Genomic DNA, 11,418 nt, shown 5'->3' on the forward strand with positions numbered 1-11,418 from the left:
CATCCTGACCACCACCTTCTTCTCCCTCTGTTCTTCACTGGATTGCCCTCATTTGTTTCAAGTTGTCTGTCCCAAACAGGACATAAACTCAACGAAGTTTGATCCCAAGCTGAACTTTTGAACTGTATTTTTTAGTGGACTGGAGATTAGGTCAAGGGAATTTACGCACCCATATTTCATCGAGAGATGAGACCTCTTTTCCTTGTTTATTATTCCTAAAACATTTAAATTTTTAGAAATAATATAATTTATTAGAAAAAAATCTGCTCTAATTGAAACAGTCATTCCAGTGCACCAAAATATTATAATATCAGCCAAGTCTGTGCTCTAAAGGATGCAGGCAAGCATAAATTATGGGCTGGCACTGTGTCAAAAATGCAGCTATTGTTCTCAAAAACAGGATGCAGACCAAGGGGAAATGGTGTCTAGTCTTGACTGTTCATAGTATAGGCATAAAAACCCCATCGTAGTCCTATTGAAAAAGTAGAAGGTCAAATCTTCATGGGAGAATTATTTTTTTTAATTCTCCTGAATCTGTTGATTTCCACCATGTTAGGGTCTGGATAACCAAGCATAGCGTAAAGTATTTGTTTCATCCATCAGCTTGTGGACTGTGTTATCCATAGCACACGCAGAAGACTTCAAAGCAGCAACTGATAACTTATAAACTTAGAAAGTTCCTTTTAAGCTAGATTTTTCATCTGAACCTACATAAATTTCACTTAAAAATCAATGCACTCTTTGGATCGAGGTGGAGAAAGAACAAATTTTTTTGCATTCCTCAGGTGAGAACTTGTCCACATTACAGGCACACTGAGAGTCTTGTAGGGATCAGGACTGCCCTGTGTTAGGTGTGTATCAAAACATGTCTGAAGAGCTTCCAGACAAGCTCAACCAAAAATGGGTGGAGAGAAGCACAGTCTGGCTCCTTCCATAGATGGGGAAGACCTGCATAAGTCCCTCCAAGCACACAGAGAAACTACACAAGGTGACACCATTTGGAGCAGCCTTATCCAATAAATATGTGCTTGCAGCTAGTTCTCACCCCACAGTGTGCGTTGGTAGCTCACACCCCATATTTGCAACAAAATGCATTTTGCATTGGCCAAGGGTGAAAATGTGCACAAGGCAGGGGCTCTGCACTAACCCCAAGACATACACATCTTTGCTGAATTTCCTTGCAATGGCCATTCCCCATCTCTCCAGATGACCTGGGTAGGAGCTAAACTTGAGGCTTCCAGTTTAGCCACCAGACCAATCTGCTCCTCGGCCAAAGCTGAGCTGAATGGGGCATCCCTCTATTGTTCTGCTGGCCAGATGACTGCCTTCCTCCCTCGCTTGGGTTGGTAAAAGCCATGTGTGGCTCCCAAAAGGGAGCTGGACCCCTAGGATGTTGTGAGAGAGAGCACCTGTCTGTTGTTTAGTAATACTTGGATAACACTGAAGAGCATCTCCTCATTGCAATTGGAGGGATGGAGCAGTGAAAACAACCCCAGGGGTCTTGGCAGCAGACTTGCTGCCTCTCCAGGATGCTCTTGGATACAGCAGTAGGGAATAAATCATACTTTCCCCAGACCCGGGCTACTTGGGGCTACCGTTTTCCTTCCATGCAGTAACATGTGTCACAAATCATGTCTTTATAACTCAACACTATATCAGGCTATGAGTACATTCCTCCATTAAGGAAACAGCCCCCTGAGGAGGGTTGCTCTAGACAAGCCCTGTGCCAGGGAAAATGCTTCTGGGGAAAGGCATTGGACAACCCTCCCCAGCAGCTCCGTCCTTGTCCGTACCCAAGGGTACGTCTCCATGGACGGGTGCAGACAGATGTATATTTGCTCCACCCGAGTGTTGAGCTGGTGGGCCTCAAGCCAGCTCTGGCTGGGATCTGCACGGCTTCATGTGCCTGAGCTCACAGCTTCCACCAAGGAGCTTTCACGGGCACACAGCCCCAGACAGGGTCGGCTCATGCCCTACCGATGTCTCTCTACGTTGAGAACCCCGGAGTGAAGTCAAAGGCTGAAGAGCCAGGCGGTGACATAGCTGTCCTACAGTGCTCCCCACTATTAAATTAGGAAAAACTCCTAATAAAACTGGAACCAGCCAATCCCTCGGTCCTCTTGGGCTGGCAGCGATGACTCAGGAGCCAGATAGATCGCTCTGATGTTTAGAGCTGCTTTTATCCGATGTGAGAAAGCTAACCCAGAAAGGGCAGCGCGGTGTGCTAGCATGGCTCACCACATCCAATTGTGGAACGGTCCAAGGATCATCACAAACCCAGGATAGCTGGTCCGATGGGCAGCTGGGATGTGAGGGATGAGTCTTTGCTATGTATCATGCATGATTAGTCAACGCAAGCAGCCCCATTTCCCTCAGGGGTGCTGGAGAAAGCTGTGGCGGTTGCAGGATAGCAATGCTCTGGAGAAGAATTAGGTTTGGTGCCTGTGGATGAAGGAGCAAGTAATGATGGAGCCAGCTTTGGAGTCAATTCGCATAAATCAGTGGGTGTCCCGCCTAAGGACTGCATTGGGTGCGGTCCATTCCTTCCCAGTGAGGAAGAGTGACCCAGACCTCGCCAGGTTTTTGTTGCCTCTGCAATATTATGGTCACAATCCAGCAAAGCAAAGAGGTAGACGGGACAGGGCTGAGGCTCAAGTGCTCCCTGGGAGCAGACCACAGCCCTTTGCTCACTGTGTCCTGGAGAGGGGAGATAGGCTGGGAGGGGTGCAGAGAGGCTGTATAGCAGCCCAGGGAAGGGTTTTTTGGCTGATTCAGCAACGTTACTCATGCAGACTCTTTGGCTGCCCGCTCTTGACTGGGGCTGTTTAACAGATAAGCAGTTCCCTGATTATCAGCTGCAGAAGTGACAGTCAATTTAACGAGCCAAATATTACATTTTTCTCACAGTGGGAGGATTTTCCCTATTGGGGAGTCTTGGAAAATACCCAAAGGGGCATGAGAAATCAGCCGGGGTGCAGGCAGAGGTCATGCAAGGTAGCAGACACTCTTTTCCTGGGGTACTTTTAGGTCTTCAGCCTCTACTTGCAAAGTGCCAGGTAGCGCAGGGACAATCTGGCCAGTCTGGGGTGCACGTGGACATAAGGTGCAGGGCAGTGGTTTTCACTGTTTTTTCCATTGTCACTGTTTTTCCTCTACCCTATTATCAATGGTGATTGCAAGGCAAAACAAACAGCCTTCCTTCTGGCATAGCTTCCCTTTGGCTGTGTCCTCGCTCCCCGTTCAGGTGGCTCTCACTTGCTGCAGAGCTAGTGGGATCTCTGTTGTTCAATTTTCCCATAAATTCTGGTTTGAACCACAGTTCACATGACTTGTATTACTGGGAGGGCAGAGGTCTGGAGGAGAGCAAGTAGCTGTCATCATTAGGTAATAATAGAAATCACAGCCAATTAATCATTATTATTCATTGATTTACAGCACTTAAATTAATTATCAGGTTTTGAATATCTACACCCCTTTCATCTAAGGTTGCCCAAACCACTGCACTCCTATGTAATTACTGGACTCTTGTAAAGTATTGAAACTGAGCCTTGGAGGAGTTAATTGAGTGTAGAAGTGTAGGTGGAAATTGAATGTAGAAGCTGTGACTCACAGTCACTCGCTCGTATCCCTGTATTGTTTGCATTGCTTGTACTGTTTGCAGAGCTCAGATTTCTGAAAACTGGCAGCTTTAGCCAGCCCAGTAGAAATAAACAACAATCTAGAATTAACATCAGAGAAATAAATACCCTAAAGACTAACCAATACATATAAATAAGTTACCCGACATCCCAAGTATGAGAGGTTGTGCATGTTAGAGAGGTTGCTCTTCACAGTGAGGTTAATTGATGGCATAACCAAAAAAGGGCCACTTGGGGTTTTGGTTGTATATCCAAACAGAGGACGGCAAGACTCCAGCCAGGGCACCACTGCCAAGTCAGACGGGAAATTTGAGAACCCGTTGAGGAAGCTAAAGGAGCACGAGGGGAACTACAGATTAAAACCACACAATAGGACCCTGTTCATGCAGAAGGAAAAAAACCCCAGTGCTGTACATACACAGTATTTACTTAAGATCTCTTAAGCCACTCATGCTGCTATGGCATGAAAATATATGACAAGCTGCTGTGGGGACCAGGGAATACAGATGGATATTTTTAGCCCATACCAACTGAGATAGAAAAATCCAGTTTCCAAAGATTCTCAGCCTGAACTCCAACTGCAGAAAGTAGTTTTCGGTGGGACAACCATGGTTGTTGTATAGAAGGTTTTTGAATAAGAGACGTCATATACAATCGAGTTGCATATGGCCTTCATTGAGCATCTTGCATATGGGTAAATTATCATCAGTTTGTGAGAGGTTACCATGGAAATGAGGAGAAATAACAGCCTCAGTCATGAGGCCTACTGACTTAACTCAACCCCATATATGTGCCAAAATGATCCCAGAACCACATACGTAGCTCCATCTCCTCTCACTCAGCAAAATCAAGGGAAGGGTCACTGTCGGTTATCCTATTCAGCTGGGACAAGAGGAAGCGGAGCGGAGCTTTGACCGCATACCCTTGCGGACTCGAGAGGCCTCACTGCACAGACACATGGCTCTAACAAGGCTGAGGAGATCTTATTTCTTTTTTCTGAAAAAACACATCAGGCTGACCTGAAAACATGGCTGCACCCAGGCTCTATGTCCTGCCAAATTTCAACATGAAAATTTGCATGAATAACCATAGAAAGTCAACACGAAGCTGCTGACATCACTGATGACTGACGATGACACACATGACAGCTCCTCTGATGCCACTGACGGAGGTGCTGTCATGGGAAAGCCTGGTCCAGGGGTCCTGATCCCATGCCAAGGGAGGGCACAGGAAGGCAGACACAGCATCTCAATGCCCATCTCCCACCTCCGAGCATGAACCCAGATAGCTACCAGGCACTCTGGAAAGGAGAAGGAGAAGGAGAAAGAGAAGAAGGAGGAGAAGGAGGATCCTGAAGGAGAGCTCTCTGAAGGAGAAACAGGCTTCCCTGTCCTAAATAATATTTTAAAAAATTAAAGCAAAACTTGGAGCTGTACTCGTATTCCAGAGCCACCTAACCTATGAACTTCTTAACAGTGGCTATCCAATGGGGAAGAGGTTGTGATGCTGCTGGGGTCCGCCATTCAGCTCAACACAGTGAATGGCACTTACCACTGAGGACATCCCCAAAACTTTGTAGTGGGGCTCCCTTCATTAGAAGAGATTTGAAGGGATTTGAATCCTTGATCTCTATTCCAGGGACACTCTTTTTCCCTGGGATTGATATTGAGCTATTCCTAATCTTCCATTTCATGAATGGCACATAAACCTAGCCTTGGTTTCTTCTGACTTTTGGTCTAAATACATCAAATTGTATAGCTCAACCCAACTGTTTTATTTAACCACCCCAACAGAAAATGGCTTGAAAATTTCATTTCAAGTTGATCCAACCTATCTGTTTAGTTTCTTGTTTGGTAACTGAACCAGCAATATGTATGATGGGCTTAATCTTCATCAACCGTAACTCCACCAGCTCTATTCTAGACAGAAGCAGTCACCCATCAGAGTAGCACACGCAGCCTTAGCCAGGCCCAGGAACTGTTCGTTTGCTAGTAAGCTGCCACTTATGTCTTTCATTTTCAGAAAAAATAGTCACTGTAAATTTATAGCTGAAAGCAATTTTGCAGTAGTCCCGATGAAATACAAAGCAGATGCCTTCAAGGAGCAGAAACAGAGCAGAGCTGACTGACGCCTCCGTGGCGCAGACAACTTTGATCCGTATTTCAAAGACTGAACTGAGAGTGGATCTGCGCTTCCAAACTTGGTTTGCGCTTCTTTCTTAAAGAAGTTATCCAAAACATTGTATTTGGCATTTGTTTTCTTAAAACCAATGTAAAAAAACCTACTCATTGTTCCTTATAATCTCTTCCCTATATTTGGCCTATTGTCTGTGTTTAGAAATGTTTGTTCCCAGTTTTGACTCCTAGCAAATATGTCACTGATATTTTGCTGAATTACTTCAGATTTATTACGTTCTAGTTTGGGGACTCCAGCCTCAGATTTTACACTTGAAATATTTCATTTACTTCTATAGCACTACTTGAGATTGGAAGGAGATCTGGGACCCACATAAGTCCAGATAAAGCTTAAGTACAACTGGTTGAGCACATCAAAAGCACTAAGAGTCAGTCTTAAAAGGATCCAGTATAAATCATTGCATCATTGCTATTGGAAAATGTGCAGTTTAGGTCTCAGAGTTTCCAGAACATGTAGACAGCATTCTGACACCAAAAGAGATTACAAACATGTGTTCAGGCTTCGACAGAAAATGGGAAAGTATCAGAAAAAAGTTATTGGGAAAATTAGTTTGATTCTCAAAATTATACTTCCCATTACAGCAAAGTGTTGCCTGTTTCATAATGTGTTGAGCTGGGAAAAACATCAAAAAGGAAAAAACTTCATAGATCATTAATGAGTGCAATAACAGCAAAAGTAATGAAGCACTGACACTGGTAATTAGAAACATCACCAAGCGTAATAAAATGGACTATCATCAAAGAAACCTTATATTAGAAAAATATGCAGATTACAAAGGGAGACTGTTAATGATATATAGAAATTGCATAATAATGTAATGATTAACAGTCATCTGAAATCCTTTCTTAGACACTTAAGTAATTCCCTTATTCACGTAATGGTTGCCCTCTTATTCCTTTCCACAATATTTACTTTCCTACTTTCTTATGCACTTTGCAAAGTTAGTGACATAACTTTGAAGTTTTGGACTGTACGTGGACCTCTATTATTGAAAAATTGTGTAAAAAAGATGTGTGGTTTGACCTGGGAGCTGTGAAAGAATCAGAACAGGCCATTTATGGCACTGGGACTGGGAAAAGAACTACAACAATTTCTAGGAAGTGCCTTTCACTTCACTATGTAGAAAATTTTTTTTTGTTGTTTTTTTTTTTTTCCCCAATTTCATATTTTTACCAGAACTTAAAAATGCTTTTCAAATGTAAATTCAACTTACCCAAGTAGTCACTTTAAATGCCCATTAAAGGTGGTGATATGACAGTAGCAGCACTTATAATCTTGAGCATCTAGAAAATATCCTGGTGTCAACTGCAAATGACAGAAACACTACTCCTATTGCCATCAGAGTGCAGCGCTGAATTTTTAAGATGTAATTCATTCATCAGGCCCTGATAAAAGGGTAGTAACAGCAGGTGGGAAAGAAGACTGATGGTCTTCTGGTCATTTAGCTCTTCCTATTTGGTATCAGCCTTGCAATAATATTCATGTCACCTTTGAATCAAATTAAGCATTTAAGGAGGTCAGATTGTCACTGGCAGATATTTTTGTTATATATATAAAGCTAATGTCTTCCAACTAAGCTCTAAGGGCTCACATTTTTCAGAAACATGTTTTAAAGGCCTATTAAATCTTCATTTTAGTAGAGGCTTTCTTTTTTTCTTCTTGTTTGGTTTTTTTTTTCTTTTTTTTTTTAACCTGGCCCTAGTTTGGTCTGGAATCTGAACACCTTCAAGGTCATCTCATGAAAATCTTTTTCCAGGCCTGGGCTCTGACTGCTGGCCTGATGATTGTCAGATTCATCCCATCTCAATCCATCACACTTAAAGCTGGGCAGATAATTTGAGGTGTTGGTCTATAGCCAACAGAGAGACAGAGGTACCTCCAGAGGAATCACATCACCAAGAAGTGATTTTACATATTTTGGGGCAGGAAGGATGTTTTTCAGAGATTCTTTTCTCTCTCCACAGCCAATAGTAGAAGAGTAACTTAAAGCAGGTACACAACGTTTCAGAACCTGAAACAAAAAGTGTCAGATCAAACCATTAACGCTTCATCAATTGGTGTAGGATTAAGCCATCTGTGCATGTCTTTTCTATGGAAGTCGACATGGTACCTGGTCTTTCCATTTTATTAGAAACAGCGCAGACAAACACTTGCTGAGGAAGGTCCAGAAGTGTTTGATCCACCCTAGGAGACTGAGTGGGGACACAGGTGACCTCTTCAGGACCTTCCCAACCTGTATTTCTATAAGACTCTATGGAATCAAGATCAGTTGCTGGATAGATTCTTCTACAATCAGTCTCTAACAGTGCCTCCTTCTCTCCGCTGGCAAAAAAGGGAGCTCAGACACAAACATCTACATCACATACATCTATATTTAATCTGGCAAATCCTACCAATATGGTTCAAATACAAAGCACATCTTGTGCAATTTAGTCTCAAATATTTGCAGTTTTGATAGTGCAGCTGGGTATCTCCTACTTACTAGCAAAGGAGAAAGATCTCCAAAGCCATTGCACTGCATATGATGTTTATTAGAAGTAAAGTGTCTCTGATATCTGCTGTTGAGTGATAATGTGCGAGGTTGAAGAGCAACCTCACAGTTTATAATTCAGTACACTTTCTAGTTGTCTAAAGACCAGATGTTTCAGCAAGAAGATGATGAGCACTGAGTAGGCGGAAGGTTTGAGGACAGGATTATAATGTAGAACTGAAAATTGTACATTCTCCAGAATCTTATGTGACTATAAATCACGGTGGGCTTCTTCAAACAGCATCAGGAGCCAAATTCCACGTACGTCCTCCATCAAAATGAACATTTATAAGAGTGAGAATAGTTACAGTCTGGCTTTGAATAAGCAGGAGTTAACTGGTGGGATGAAAGCAAATGTATTTGCATTTCAAGGTAGCATGAATTCAAAAAATTAACTGAAGATCACTTTTTACCATATTGTTACAATGAAGTTGAATGGATAAATGAGTGCAGCACATAATGGTCAAAGGAATTCATAGAATTAGTCTTTGGAGAAGGCAAAGATTTCTTCCTATGTGTATGGAAAGGGAGTTAAAATCCTGACTACCCATTCATCAAAATGCCAAATCAGGAATTAATGCAGAGATAGATCCTCTTCTCTCTCTGTCCTCCGCAGTGTTATACTAAATGGGCCTCTCCAACAGGAGCAGGGATGGGATAGATCAGTCTCATCAGAAATCAGGTGACCATTTGCACAGGTTCAGGTGGATGGTACCTCTGGGGTTACAAATCCCAGCCATTTCTGGGAACAGCAGAACTTCACTACACTTCAATGTAGTTCAACAGAAATATAGCCCCTATTCCACCTCACGTCAAAGTCAGATGCCATGTTAACTCTACTCTGTAGTAGAAGTTGGCAACTTGACTTATGTTTTTTTCTAACAAGCTCAAAGCCAAATGCCAGTGGTAAAATTCTGGCATCAGTAAGGGTAAGGGTTTGATTTGAATGTGGCAAAAGTTTCCCCCAATGTCTGAACTTTGGACACCTCTCCCTCACTCCGGACATTTTTGATCTAGATTTAAAGGGTTTGGAAGGAACTTTACATAGGACTGGCTGGCTCAGGCCCTCAGACAGCGTCCTCTAGCAGTGCTCGCGTCCCACAGCAGTAGTAATAGTGTTGGCCAATAGCAAAATGATGTGACAAGATGAGTTTTTTATAGACACTGGATTTACACACCATAGATTATTTTCCTTTAGAGATATGAAAGATATAAACAGGATCAAAGCTTCCTTCTTGCAAACATTTACATATGTGCTACGCTTCATTTATCAGAGTGGGCTAATTGACATCAGACACTTGTGTACGTAAAGTTAAATATGTGTATAAATACTATCAGCATGGGGGGTCGAAAAGTAAAAGAAAGCCCTTAAGCAAACAGTTATATATAATCAAGTGGGTGGTTAAGAAGTTACAGCTTGTCAGCTCAGCTCTAGTACTTGGCTTATGCACGTTCTTGATGTGCAAGAGCACAACTCCGCTTCGACACGAGAGGTGGAGGAGAGATTTAAGCTCGAGCATTTTGCTACGCAGCCGAGGTAGACTGAAAGCAGGAGCATGCACAGTGACAGCAGCTCAACAGCGAGCAGCATTTTGGTAAAGGTCAGCAGAGATGTGCTGCCAAACCTCCGAGCCACCCTTCTTCAAACCCACTTTTCAAAGGTCATTCCTGCAAGTGATAGGAGGGGTTGTGCAGGGGGTGAGGAGTGTGTTTCCATTTTAGCTCGGGGAGCTGCCCAAATCTTGCTGTAAGTTTGGGGAAAGGTCCTGTAACCCCCCTTGAAAAGTAAATCTTTACTTTATTTCAACACTGTCTCTTTCGAGAAGGAGCAACACTCAAAAGATTTGCACAGCCGAAGTGATTACTGACATTGCTCAGAAGCATTTGCCCCAAACACAGTGACTCTTGACTAGCTGGAAAAAAATCTAAAAGAGGCATTTTAAGAACGTTTTCTTTATAAATCACTTTTTTGTTGCCTTTCTGCAGTCCCAAAATTGAGAAATGGTATGCGAACTATCAAATCTGAATGTAAGACGTGTTACAAAAATGTGTCAGCTTGTCTGGGTCTACTTCATCTGTGCGGGTAAAACCAGTTAGCTTCAGAAATGAGAGTAAGCCATGTGAATTTTTATAGGACAAGCTATCGTGCAGAGGAAGGAGGACTGTGTTAGTCAGCCGTTTGTTGATACGAGAGGTGTACAGGGTGAAATAGCAGCTTTCTGTGATTTCCTATAAAAGGCCTGGAAGAACATAAAACCAACAAACATATCTGACAGCACTCCAGGTCTGACAGCGTGCTGAATAAACCTGAGTCATGTGAATTACAATAGCTCATTCGTCAGAAACACAGGAGTGCTCTGGGAGAAAGAAAATGAAAAACACTTACAGTTCTTGGCACTATCAGGGAGTGCACACCAGTCTGTGTCAGGATCAATCTCATAACATGTCTATAAAAGAGCATTGCAAAGGATGGGAGATACAAAAAGAAATATTGCTCCAAAACACTCATAATGGATCTCGGGAAGGACTTACCTTGGTCTGAACTGCCCAAGAGGATGTGATGCGCTAAGCGTCACATCTAACTGAACACAAGGATGTGATGCTCTGAGCTTGGATCTGGTCTCTTGGTTTAGATTTCCACTCAGACTTGCCAGGACCAGTTCTCTCTCTCCTTCCTCAAAGCTGCAAAATCATGAATGGCTGACCACTCTCAAAACCCCACAAAATAGAGCTCAGCACCCCAACTGCAGTTGGCTGCAGCAGGATTGAGGCATATGGGAGATCCCACAGGGTTCAGCCCCAAAACCCAACATCTTAACAAATTGTCATATATAAATAGGAACCTGAACTTTCTCATTGATCGTTCTTAGAAAAAAACTTGCTTCGAGAGCTGAAAGGTTCTGGTGAGGAGGGTAAAAGTACCTGTCAAGAATGAGTTCATCAAAGTGTGTAACCTCCAGGAAGAGGTTGGTACTTTGCTGTTGAATTGAAGGGAACAGGATTTCCTCTTCCTTGAGCAGTTTCACAACGATAAAGCTCAAAAGATCTTGTTTC

The sequence above is a fragment of the Aquila chrysaetos genome, chromosome 19 (genome assembly GCF_900496995.4).
Source record: "Aquila chrysaetos chrysaetos chromosome 19, bAquChr1.4, whole genome shotgun sequence".
NCBI classification, from domain to species: domain Eukaryota; kingdom Metazoa; phylum Chordata; class Aves; order Accipitriformes; family Accipitridae; genus Aquila; species Aquila chrysaetos.